This window comes from Lissotriton vulgaris, chromosome 7 (genome assembly GCF_964263255.1).
Source record: "Lissotriton vulgaris chromosome 7, aLisVul1.2, whole genome shotgun sequence".
Lineage (NCBI taxonomy): Eukaryota > Metazoa > Chordata > Amphibia > Caudata > Salamandridae > Lissotriton > Lissotriton vulgaris.
In genome coordinates, this window is record NC_141695.1 from 687,168,625 (window position 1) to 687,182,257 (window position 13,633).

The 13,633-nt window shown below is 49.1% G+C and overlaps 1 protein-coding gene across 1 annotated transcript in view; it reads right to left on the bottom strand.

Moving 5' to 3' along the window:
• The window catches only part of LOC147702258 (sterile alpha motif domain-containing protein 9-like), a 168,229-nt gene that overhangs the window by 17,267 nt on the left and 137,329 nt on the right, over window positions 1–13,633 (bottom strand).

Genomic DNA, 13,633 nt, shown 5'->3' on the forward strand with positions numbered 1-13,633 from the left:
CTTCATAGCTATTTGTTTGAACAAAGCTAGGTTCCTATCAGTAAAAAACTGTATTCATTACTCTTCAGTAACTTAAAAGTACTTCAATACATAAAATCATATAAAAGAATAAACCATCACAGTATAAAAATTTGCTGAATAAAAGTCTTAAAACATTCAAAACAGTCTTTCATTTAGACAGGATCCAGCGTCACACTTTTCCTAATTTTTATAATGTGCCATATTTAAGAGGCCATAGCAAGAGCAAACTAATGGATTATTCAATTGTTGCAGGAATAATAGAGCTGGTCTACGCTGTCTTACATTAAACATTTTAAAAAGGGGAAGTACAACTTTTCTTCTTGGCAAATCATAAAAAGGACAGAAAAATACAATGGTTCATTTGGGAGAAAACACCATCACAGGGGCATGGGGAGAGACCCGAGAAAGAAGGGCAATTTGTGTGATAACCCACCATTAAAGGCAAAAGATTAATCCTGAATCTGGTCAAAACAAAATGTTGCTGGACATTCTGAACAAGGATCAGGTAAAAATGCAAACCCTCTTGGAAAGATGTCGCAGTATAAGCAGCCGTTACAAATGACGGGGTAACCCAAAAAGTCAACCGGACCTGGGTGTAATGCGGGAATACAGGAGGTCCACTTCCGAGCACTGAGAAGCTCCCTTCACCTTAGGAATTTACCATGGTGATGTTAAGATGACATTGGAAATCGCACTTAATTCCCACAGCAGCACGTGAGGCGACTTGGAGCCCCTAGCTGCATCCTTTTGGACTGTTCCTGTGTAGCCATTCTGGCAACAGGATTAGGTTGCCTCCTTCTCTGTCATGAAGAAGACTCGCCGCTGAGGCCGTAAACTACCCTCACAGCACAAGTCGAGTTGAAACGTCAACGCCTTTCCACCCTAAAGACCTGTACCTTCTTCCCTCAGACTGATCCATGAAAATGCATTGTATGCAGGATTTTTTTTTTTTCAGAACAAGATTTTATTTTGGCGTTGATAAATTGCATAACAAGCACAGCACCCCGGGAATCGGAGGAGCTGCGAGCATTAGAGTAGTAATCACAGTCACGCAATTCAATCAACAGTTCAAGAGGAAGAAATGCAACCAAGGCCCCCCTCCCTCCACCCACCCACACCCCCAGCCCGGAGCCCCCTCCACCCCTTGCACAGCGTCTAAGCAAATTCCAAATACAGATAGAGTAAGAAGCGTACAGTGTGTATGTCTCACGGCCCGGAATCAGCGTCCAAGTGCCCCTCCGCAGGCCGATCAGGTGTTGGCGTTTCCAGCCACAGTCCACGATAGTCCGCCCATCTCTTCCAAATTTTATAATGTTTCCGAGGGCAGACCCTAGCTGCAAAAATTGGGCGTTCCAGTCCCATGTAAAAGTCCAATCCCCTCTTCCACACTCCCACCAGAGGGGCCCTAGGGTCCTTCCAGGGGCAGGCCACGTCTCTCTTGGCCATTGTAAGGCCCAACAATAGCAGATGTCGTTTGTAAATATTCCCCCCCACCTGTTCCATGACATGGAGAAGACCGAACTGTGGCGAACGGGGGAGCTCCCAGCCCAGCACCTCAGACAGGCAGTCCCACACTCCAGACCAAAACCTCTGCAGCCCGACACACGACCACACAGTATGGAGAAAGATGCCCACCTCCCCACCACATCTCAAACAATCTGGGGACAAAATCAGGCCCGCCTTCCACAACCGTTCCCGTGTGTAGTAGGCCCTGTGGAGATACTTGAATTGTATAAATCGTAGACGTACCGCAATGGCCGCTCCTCTCGGGGCCTCAAGCGCTTCCCTCCAGTCCTCCTCTTCAAAAGTACCAACATCCCTCTCCCATTTATTCCTCAGGCCATCTAGGGAAGTTGAGCAATGTGTCACTAACGTTTGGTATATAGTGGATATCTTTTTACTTTCTAATTTCCCCATAAATACCTTGGCCTCCAGAGGGCTGAATTCCGGTAAGGAGTCCAGGCCCCTCAGGGTGGATGTAATGGCGTGCCTAAGCTGCAAACATCTAAAGAACTGGGACTGGGGCATATCATATTCCTCGAGTAGTTCCTGGAACGACTTGAGGGTCGTGCCTCTGACAACGTGTCCCAGGGCTGATATTCCAATCGGGTCCCAGCCCCGAAACCCCGGCAGTGACACCAAGGGCGGTATTAGCCCATTCTGCCAGAGAGGAGTTTCTCTCGTAAGTTTGTTCCACCACCCCATGCGGCGGAGGGCGTCGCGCCAAATACGATACACTATTTGAGTGACCACTGGGAGTCTCTTTCTCCTACTCGCCGAGTAAAGTATGGTACGTAGCGTGTCTGGGTCCATCAGGTGCCTTTACAGGGCATAGGCCGGGTCGCCTCGGTCCCCATACCACCACTCGTTCAATATCAGAAGATGGGAAGCCTGGTAATAGGACAGAATATCCGACGTCGCTAGGCCGCCACAATATGTGGACAGGAAGCATGTGCGTAGCGCCACTCTCGCCACTCCCCCGGCCCAAAGAAACTGACTGAGTGCCGAGTTGACTTGTCTGAACCACTGCGGTGAAATGGGATATGGGTGGTTTTGTAGTTGGTACATCAGGTGCGGGAGGGCCACCATCTTAAATATGGCTGAGCGGCAATACACATTAAGAAGCATGTGGGACCAGGTGGTTATATCCGAGCGGACGCGTTCCCACACTGGCACAACATTGCGCGACCAGGAGACTCCACACAAATCTGTCAGAAACACCCCTAGGTATTGAAGGCCTCCCGTCGCTTCCTGTAACGTCTCCGCCCAGGGCCCTAGGCCACTGCGCTCCCGCAGCACCCACAGCACAGATTTACGTTGGTTCAGGCAGAGACCCAACACCTCTCCAAATATCCGCATTATGTCTAGGACCCGTGGCCCCGATTTGTTAAGGTCTGTAGGGAAGAATAGGACGTCGTCCGCATATAGTGCGATTCTATCGGAGGGTCCCGCCTGCCACTCGACACCCCGCATCTGAGCGTCAATTCTCACCCATGCCGCCAGCGGCTCCATGGCTAGAGCGAATAAGTAGGGCGACAGAGGGCATCCCTGCCTGGTGCCCAGACCTATAGGGAAGGGGCGGACACTGCCCCAGCTACTCTCACGGACGCAGTTAGATCTGTATATAGTAGATGCAGATATGACAGAAAGCGGGGCCCGAGGTTCAAACGGGACAGAAGTGCACGAAGGTAGACCCAGCTCACCGAATCGAAAGCCTTATCTATGTCGGCCAGCAAGAGCGCCGCAGGAATCCCCGCTGCTCGGGCCGCCTCTACCACCACCTGGGCCCGTCTAATATTATGTCTTGTTGCTCTATGGGGCATGAACCCGGCCTGATCGGGGTGAACTAGGTCGGTAATGTACGGGAGAAGACGATTGGCCAGCGCCTTCGCCAATATTTCCGATTCGGTGTTTAAAAGCGAGATTAGTCTGTAGGACTCGGGCAGATCAGGGGGCCTACCGGGCTTGCAAAAAACCACAATCTCCGCATGCCGCCAGTCCCTCGGGAGCCGGCCACTCTCCCTGGCCGCCTCCAGAGCCCTACCGTAGTACGCAGCCAGCTGGAGATGAAATTTCTTGAAAAATTCACAGGGGAACCCATTGGGTCCAGGGGCCTTGCCTGCATTTAATTCTCCGAGGGCTGTTCCCAGCTCCTCCGCCGACAACGGGAGGTCAAGTCGAGCGCGTCCCTCATCTGAAATTGCTCGTGGCGGGAGGTCAGCGAGAAATTTGTCCACGTCTTCCGCCTGAAGGCGTTCCCGGGGGGCATATTGGGCCGCATAATACCGTGCAAAATTGGCCGCTGGGGCTGTCATGGGTGTACCCTCCTCATCACGGAGACACAGCAAGTACTGTGCATGGAAGGTGCTCTGGCAGAGTCAGTATAACATCGAGCTAGATTTATCGCCCCATTGGTAGATCCTACTTTGAGTCGCCAGCCACAACTGCCTGGCCTCATCTATCTGCATGGAGGCGTATGACTGCTGCAACAGTAGCAGCTGACCCACGTCCTCCTCGCTCCCACCCACGCAGCATCGTTCTTCCTGATCACGAACCCGGTCTGCAGCACTTACAATATCTTCCCTACGTGCCTTACGGGCAGCCGCACACCAAGCGATATCTACCCCTCGAAGTGTAGGCTTCAGGGCCTCCCAGAGAGTCATGGCATCTGTGTCAGGATTATCATTCTCAGTCCAGTAGTGTGCAATAGCCTCCCTCATGTGTGTTTGATAGGGTTCTTGCTGCAAATGCCACGTGGAAAGGCGCCATCTGAACGGCTGTCGTCGTTTGTCTAGGAGTAGGTCCATCGCTACTGGGGAATGGTCCGACAGACCTCGTGGCAAGATAGACGCGGAACCCACCCTCCCGACCCAGGCGTGAGGGACAAATAGGCAGTCGATCCTAGAGAAGGACTTATGCACCGCTGAGACATAGGTGTACTCACGACTTTGGGCGTGTTGGTGTCGCCACACGTCTACCCATCCCATCCCTCTCACCATACCGTTCAGTTTAGTGGGTGCATCCGGAGGCAACTCACCTCCTAGCCTGTGTCTATCCATCCGTACATTCATTACATCGTTCCAGTCACCACCAACCACCGCCAGAACATCGGTTATCTCGGCTCACACACTGAACAGTTTTTCAATAAGGGCTCCTTGCAGTGGGGGCGGGGCATACACACTCCCAAAGACTATCGGTTCAGTGCCTATCCTACCTTGGATGAACGCATATCTGCCTTGTGTGTCAAGCCAATGAGTTTCATGAACGTAGGACAGCCTGCGGTGTACCAAGACTGCCACTCCACGGGATCCCCTCGCAAACCCGGCATGGTATACCTGCTGAAAGCCGTATCGCTGCAGGCTAAGGGTCTTAGTACCCATAAGGTGAGTCTCCTGTAACAGTAATACATCCGCCCCATCTCTCTTCCACTGTCTTAGGACCGCCCCTCTCTTAATCCTGTCTAGCATCCCCCACACATTCCAGCTCACAACACGCATCGACGCCCTCTGCAGGCCTGATTCGGGGGTATTAACCGCCATCGAAGGGCAGAAAAATGTACAGTCCGGGCATACGAGACAACACACACATACCTCGCTTCAATAGTACATGAAAGAACACTGTGCAATTTAACGCCTCCCGCCTCCCCGTGCCCCCCTTCCGCAAACCCCCAACAAGCCCCCCAAACCCCTCCCCCTCCCAAGTCCCACCAACAACGGCCCCACTCCCCCCCACCCCATACCTCAAAAACGTTGAAGTACCTGTCGCGGTACAGGTCAACTCCGGCCCCCAACGGGAGGCCAGAGATCCACTATCCCAATGGATCCCCATGAACTTCCAACTCCGTTCCCACACAACCCCCCCCCCCCAACAAAACTCCTCTAAAATGAGGGGTTGCCACCTTGCAGTCCGTCCCCCCCACCCAACCCGCATCCCGTGACTGTATATCTGTAATCATTTGCCAGTGTTAGTGTTACCATAGGCGTAGATCATCTCCATTCAGGCCTGCAATAGTCGCCACGCAGCCTGTACTGTAATAGACAAATCAAACAGTTACCCCCGTCTCTTTACTCCTCACGGATCCACTGTCGGAGAGTCTGGCGGTTTAGTTTCCTCTGCGGTCCCCTTCTTGGCTGGGGAGCGCTTCATGGAGCGAGATCTCCAGTTGCTTCTGCTGCGTAAGCGCTGGGGCGTCCGCGGCAGCGCCGCCGAAGAGGACAAGTCTGAGTCTCTAGCCAGCGGCGTGTGTGGTCGGACACGTACAGTTTCGTCCGTCCATGCAAAGACTTCTTCAGGGGAATTAAAGAAGAGAGTGTGGGATTGAAAGATCACCCGCAGCCGAGCCGGATAAAGTAGAGCATATTGGATCTTGAGGCCCCGCAGGCGGGCTTTAGCAGCCGTGAAGGACTGCTGTTGTTGTTGCACTAATCGTGTGTAGTCTGGGAAAATCATGATCCGCTGATTATTCCACAGGAGGGTCTCTTTCAACCGGGCTTGCTTCAGGATTGTGTCCCGATCATGGTAGTTGAGCAGCTTGGCTATCACCGGCCGCGGTCGTTCACCAACTGGTGGTTTCTGAGCGAGTGCCCTATGAGCCCGCTCGATGATGAAGCAGCGGGAGAGGGACTCCGGCGGGATCCAACCCTCCAACCATTCAGTAAGAAAGGCTTCCATGTTTCCCTTCTCACAGTCCTCTGGAAAGCCGACAAAGCACAGGTTATTGCGTCGAGCTCGTCCTTCGGCATCCTCAGCTCGGAGAGCTAGGCCCTTTTGTATGCCCTCCATATTGGTCACTCTTTTCTTCAAGGCCGCCATCTCGCCCTCCACTCCTGTAATCCGGGTCTCTGCCTCCATGATGCGGGCCACTGCATTTCGCAGATCCTGTCGCAGCAGGGTCACATCAGCTCCCACGGCCCCAATTTTGGCGTCCAGTGTATCTCAGGATTGGGTGATTGCCGCCAGGAGAGTGGCGTTGTCTGGCCCAGCGGCCTGCTGATCCCCCGAAGCTCCAGAGTTTCCACTTGGGCCCGTGAATTTGTCGATTGTTCCTTGTTTCGAGGTCCCACCGCCACTCCCGCCTTTGGTCATGGTGGACGATAGGGAGGGTAGTCGTCTGGTCACCCCCGCAGCCCCTCCACAGGCCCCGACAGTAGGCAGCAGGGAGTCCGGGCCACGTCCGCCTATCGCGGCCTCAGAGTCCGTCTGTGGCGTCCCTCCTCCGGACTCGCCAAAATTCCCACCGACCGCCGGGATCTGAAGTCGTGTATCTAGGGCTCCGTGGGCGCAGGCCGTCACTGGGTCGTCGAATTCCTCTAGGCCGCTGCCACTCAGCTTCGTTTCTGCAAGGTGGGGCTCAACTCCGGGCGCCCACCACTGCCACCCACAGCCAGGTGAGGCCTATACGTTGAAGCGCAGATCTGCTGTCCACCGCCTGTTGCGGCCACCAGAGTGTCGGACCTCACAGAAAAGGGCTCCAATGAACTCCACCCGCCTCAAGTCCAGCGCACTCACGCTTCAAGGTCAAGGGCCACCGCGGTCCGATCTGACCGCCGGGTCCCCACAGTCCTCTCTTTTTTTTGTAAATATATTTTTATTGCAGAGTTAGAAACAAGACCGCAAAATAGACCAACCAGTACACTTGTGGCATCCCGACAGTTAACATGACAGAAATACACTACACAGCCAATTAGCCCACATCCCGGAGGCTGGGCGGTGCGCCAAATTTCCGTTCCCCGGCAGAGGCCTCAGTGTGTGCCCTTCTCGGGCGTCAGGTCAGTTATACCGTGCAGTATCTGCTTTTACCCCTCGAAAACCCGCCCCCCCCCCTGCACCATCGAGCCCTACACTGCATCCTGGTTCATTTCCAAATCCCCACAGTCCTCTCGTCGCTCTTTCACTCCTCTGGGCTGCCGCCTCGTGCTCCAGCGCGCACTCACCACAGAGGTCCCACTGCTGGGCGTCAGGTCTCCTTCGGGGTCCTCGCCCCCACCTCCGGTCAGTTGGCCGATGTCGTGCCAGCCGCAGCTGCCCAGCAGCGAGTTGGCCTCCTCGGTGCAGCGCACTGCCCAACGCAAAATATCGACAGCGGTCACTCTCCAGCAGCTATGTCTCAGGAGAAGTCGGGCCGCCGCGCAGCCCCGCTCTGCCGTCTGCCGTCCGATGGTTTCCACCCCGGGCGCCCTCGAAATCGAGGTCCCGGCGTCACCCCGCAGTGTAGGCCGCTCCGCCTCCGGGGCAGATTGCACCCGCTCCGAGTCACCGGAGCAGCTGAGATTCTCGCCACACCTGTCGGACACCCTCCGCCACTCTTCTCTGCCTCGGGACGGGCGCTGGCGAGGGGGGAGGCAGGATAAATGCCCAGTGAAAGGAACGGCGGGACGGAGCTACTCTAGGCTACGTCCGCCATGTTCGCCGCCTTGGCCACGCCCCCCCGTATGCAGGATTTTTAAATTGACAGATTACATGTAAATTAAGAAGCGTATATTGGACAGGCCTTATTTGATTGGATTGTAGTACCAGTTTGCTTAACCCCTTCACTGCGGCGGCTATTCCACCTCAGTGCTAAGGGGGGGGGGCGGCCGTGCGGCGGGCTCATGCTGGTGACGGAACCGCTCCGTCACCAGCCGCGGTTGAGCTGTGCTCATGACGGAGCGGTTCCGTCATGGCCCCGCCCGCTCAATAGAACGCCCAGCGCAGGCGCGGAATCCGCGCCACGCAGGCGTGTCGGGTGGGCCATGATGGAACTGCTCCGCCATCAGCACAACGCCACCGTGGCTGATGATGGAGCGGTTCCGTCACCAGCACGGAAGGTGTTAAATATTCAATTGTTATTTCTGTATCCTTCCTTGACTTATACTTTCCCATTCACTATCACCTTCCTACTTCAGTCTTCCTTCTTTGCAACCGTCTATATGTTCTTGAATTGTATAAATGAACTATGTATAAGCAATGACATAATTGCCTTGGCGCTTTTCTATTTGTGGTCACTTTGAATACATGTACTCCTTAAAATTGTGAATTGAGTACAATTGCTCTTTACACCTGGTTTTCATATTAATTATCAGTATTGTAGTTTATACACAATACCGACTCTTTCCGTTTTGTAATTGATTTATTGTTCAAAGTATTGGTTACGGACCACTCCTGTATTCCCACAGTATAAGCAGCAACAGATGTCTTTATACTCTCAATGGCTCATCTTTTCCTCTGTGCCTTTACATGAACCAGATATTTCAGCTTGTCCTTTGCAAGCATTCTACAGGTATCAAGTTTGTTAAAGAGAACCTGGTGGCCAATCTCTTGACAACATGTTTTTACGTATCCCAACCATGGAATCTCTAAAGCATGATCTAAGGTCAAATATTCCCTGAGTATTGCTTTATTCAGACCTGCTTCCTCTCGTGACCATATAGAATGCCAAAGTAAAAGTAGTGCCATCTTGATCTTTTTTTTTTTTTTTTTTTTTTATTTATTTATTTATTTATTTTTTTTTTTTGTCCTCATAACCACCGTTTAGACCAGTGCCAAAAAGGAATCAACGGAGAATAACTGGCTCAGTTAAAACTGGTGGGGACAGATATCTTGAGGGCCCTCTATCCCACAGTCTTCCACCGTAATCCGAAGAGGCACTAGATCTTAACTTGCCATCCCACAGCAAATCTCGGAGTAGTTTTGGCAGCCATATAAAAGCCGGGCATGAACCGGATAGCAGCTGTTTCAATGGTGCTAAACACAAAGAGCAACCATAGGAGATCAATCATTGGACTCGGGGGAAAAAAAAAAAAAAAACCCCGGATGTGTCACTGAGACCACTTTATCATGTGCCAAAATGCCCTTTTCCTGCGATTTCCAGATCTAGCCAAATCCATGACTGATGTCCGCAATACAGAGTCTTGCCAGTCTCTAAAAGTAGGAGGTGAGGAGTCCTTCCATTTCCTGCAGATCTCTCTTCTTGCGAGCAGGATGGAATAAAAAACTAAACATTTAGGTAGATGTTGTACTCCTTCCAACACTCCAAAAATAATCAGGGACAAATCCATTATGACATGTCTTCCTAAGGACTCAGTGAGGCTGTTGCTGATATCTTGCCAAAAAGATGTTAATGTTGGGCATTCAAAAAACATATGTGTATCCGAAGCGGCGATTTGGCCACATTTGGCGCAGGACACTGTCTGGCCACCTGTAAATTTAGAAAGTCTAGAGGGGGAGTAATACGCCCTATATAGGGTAAAAATGTGGTTTCTACGAAGCCATGATGGCTTAACGATACTCCACAAGAGCTCGAAAGAGGATTTCCAAAGTGTTTGTAGATTCACATCCCCCAGGTCAGAGCCCCATATTGACTCTGGTAAAACAAAGTGTCCATCTACCTCCTCCATTATAGAGTTGTACCATCTAGATATTTCTTTCTTTTCTGGCCCTCTGCTTAGTAGATCGGAGATAAAGGGGTTATGTCCACCTAGTTTGAACTTATTTTTATTAGCAGGAGATGTTTTATAGGCTGCTGTCCAACTGTAAATCTGGTTATATTTGAAGCGAGAAAAGTTAGGACCGATCTTGGCTTGCAAATATTCCCATGGAAATAAGTCTCCTTCGTAGAAAAGATCCCCCCAAACCTCCATGCCAGCCTCCCTCAAAGGGACTGCCAGGATATCATCAAGCCAAACCGGACCTTCGGGTAAGCCCCACAACGGGGTTTTTTCGCAAAAGTAGTTTACTTTTATAGCTTTCATGATTTCTGCCCATGTTCGTGCAAGACCCTGTAAGATCTTCAGTTTAATCTTCTTAAAAAACTTAGGATTTCCAAACTTAAAAAGAAAACTAGAGTGATTGATATTTTCCCCCTCCAACATTGCTGCATACATCATACCCACCCCCAAGGAGTCAGGGTTCTTTAACAACATCCTTGAGTGGGATAATTGAAAGGCCCAGGCATAGATTTTTAAATCCGGAGCCGCCAAGCCTCCCTTTTCACGTCGCCGTCTTAGTTTTTTCCAGGCAATTCGTGGTATGTGGTTGTGCCAGATAAAAGAAGAGACGTTTGATTGAAATTTAGCTAAGATTTTTTGATCAAAATATAGGGGAATGGTATTAAATAAAAAAGAAATCTTTGGAAGAATAGACATTTTGATAAGATTTATCCTACCTATTAATGAGAGGGGAAGATGTAACCAAGATTGAAGAAGCTTCCGACAGTCTTTAAGTACTGAGGACAAATTAACCTGGACTATTTTATTTATGTCTTTTACAATTGTTAAACCTAAGTAGCGCATTGAGGTGCTGGGATGAAGTTCTATAGGTGGATTCTCATCATTCCAGATAAGCATTTCGGTTTTGGTTGCGTTTATCTCATACCCCGACACCTGACCAAAAGCGGTAGCTAGCTTCACTATGGCAGGGAGAGCCGTGACGGCCTCTGATGTTAAAATAAGTACATCGTCGGCATATAATGCCACCTTTCTCGTCCAACCTTGATAATGAAACGGTTTAATGGAGGGCTCCTCCCTTAAATATTGCGCAAACGGTTCGATGTAAAAATCAAAAAGTAAGGGGGAGAGTGGACAGCCCTGTCGAGTTCCCCGGGTAATAGAAAAAGGACTTGATAATTAACCATTCACGAGAAGAGATGCCGAGGGATTGTTGTACAAGAGACTGATCGCCCTACGAAAGCCACCACCCACACCAAATTTGGCCAAGGCCTCCGACAGGTAAACCCAATTAACCCTGTCGAAGGCCTTGGTTGCGTCCAGCGTCAGGGCTGCCAATGGAAGCTTGATAGATGTTGCTATATCTATGGCGCCAATTAGATCAAAGGTTAGTTCATATATTTGTCTTCCCTTTAAGAATCCCTTTTGATCCAGATGAAGGACCGATGGTGCGATTTTGGCTAATCTTGATGATAAAACAGTGGTAAAGATTTTATAATCCACATTCAGGATAGATATTGGCCTATACGACCCACATTCTTCCTTCGGTTTACCTGGTTTTAAGATAAGGGTAATAGAAGCACTATCCCAGGATGTTGGAGGAGACATACCTTCTAAGAGAATTTGATTAAACAACTTTGTGAGAAAAGGAGCAATCTCTGAGTCTAGAAGTTTATATAATTCAGCCGGAAGGCCGTCGGGACCCGATGCTTTCCCCTTCTTAGAATTCTTAATGGCTGAGATCACCTCACTCTGAGTAATGGGGCTGTCCAAATATTGGGAATGTTCTAAAGAGAGAGAAGGTAAGGTAATATTATCCAACCAGCTCTTAACAGACTCAGCCGATATCACTTTGTCTTCTTTATAAATAACCTGAAAAAATTTCCTAAATGCCTCCCTGATGTCCTCATCGGAGGAGAGATTAGTATTACCTATTTTTATGGTTGCAATGTTGTTCCGGACCTGGTCTACTTTAGTCTTCCAGGCCAGAAGTTTGCTTGCACCTTCACTATATTCGAAGTGGGCCAGCTTGCTGGCTTCCCACCTCTGTTGGACTCTCAAACTCAAAGTTGATGCCAGGGTCCCCTTCAGGGTCGTGAGTTTGTTATGTAGGGGGTCTAATATTGACCTTGAAAATCCATTACTTAGATCAATTTCCCGTTCAATAGAAGCCATATCTGATTCTATAGAAGAGATCGATTCGTTGTAGCTCTTTCTCTGGAAGGCAACTTTGGCAACAATCCACCCTCTCAATGTTGCCTTATATGAATCCCAGATAATTTTATCAGACGCAGTACCATCATTAGATTGGAAGAAATTACGTGTCTCTGTTTTTAAAAACAAAATGTCTTCCTCATTAGTGAGCAAGGAACGATCAAAAGACCAAACAGTCAAGGTTTTTTTCCTGCGAAGACTCATCACTAATTTAACAGCAGAATGATCTGAGAGGTGTGACGGGAGATATTCTATTGTTATAACTGAATCGGCCAGTCTTTGGGTCATTAAAATGTAGTCTATCCTAGACTTATGGTGATACTTATGATTCTTATAAGAGACCCCCTGTTGGTTTCCCGATCTTTGCCGCCAGACGTCGACGAACCCTTGCTGTCTCATGGCGTCTAATAAAAAGGATCTGGTTTTAGACAAAACCCTGGAACGATTGTTGGGAGATTTATCCAGGATGGGGTCCAAAACAATATTAAAGTCACCTGCTAAGATAATGGGTCCTGATATTGATAATAACTTCAAAAAAATTGTTTCCAGTATCGTGGGGTCATCCTGATTCGGACCATAGTAACCAACTATTGTAATTGAGACCCCAGAAATAAGAACTGTGGCAATAGCCCATCTGCCAGAGGAATCCACAACCTTTGAGATTAACTTGGCTTTGGCTCCCTTTTTAAAAATGATTGCAACCCCTCTTGTATGGGATGTTTGTGTGGTAGTAACCATAAAATCAATCCATCTATTCTTTTTAATTATTTCCAACATTTCAGTATGCATAAGATGGGTTTCCTGCAATACAATGACCTGCACTGCCGAATCTTTCAAATATTGTAGAATTCTATTTGCACGGGGCTTTGTGCGCAGGCCATTGATGTTCCAGGAAAGGAGGTCTATACTACTCATCTCCTAACCGATGGAACAGTTTGATTAATGTTGCAACAAAAAGAGATCTTTGTAATGCTGTTACCTGATTGTATCCGGCGATTATAAAAATATGAAGGTTATATACAATATATGAACCAATAATTATTATTCCAAAAATTTCCATACTAGTTATTGAGGACATTTTATAATTTTGCCACCCCTGTGCACTCACCCGCTCAAGGTGAGAGCCCCCCCCCCGTGAAGAACCCTTGCATTATCTAACCGGAACATAGTCCCAGTAGATAGTGCCCCACCGGTTGATCCCCTACAGAAAAGTCCCACCGCTAAGTATTCAGGTGAGTAGACCTAAGTCCATAAGATAATTTTTGTGTTTTATTTATTTATTTATTTATTTTTTATTTATTTATTTATTTTTTTTTTATTTTTTTTTTCGCCCTTTAATTAATTGCCCTTTTCCCTCTTTTTTTAAAATCTTTTTTCCCCCCCTTTTTTTTTTTTTTTTTAATTAAGTTCCTTATCCAACCCCTCTCTCTCATTTTACCCACATGTAGCCACATGTGGAGATATGTACCACCGGT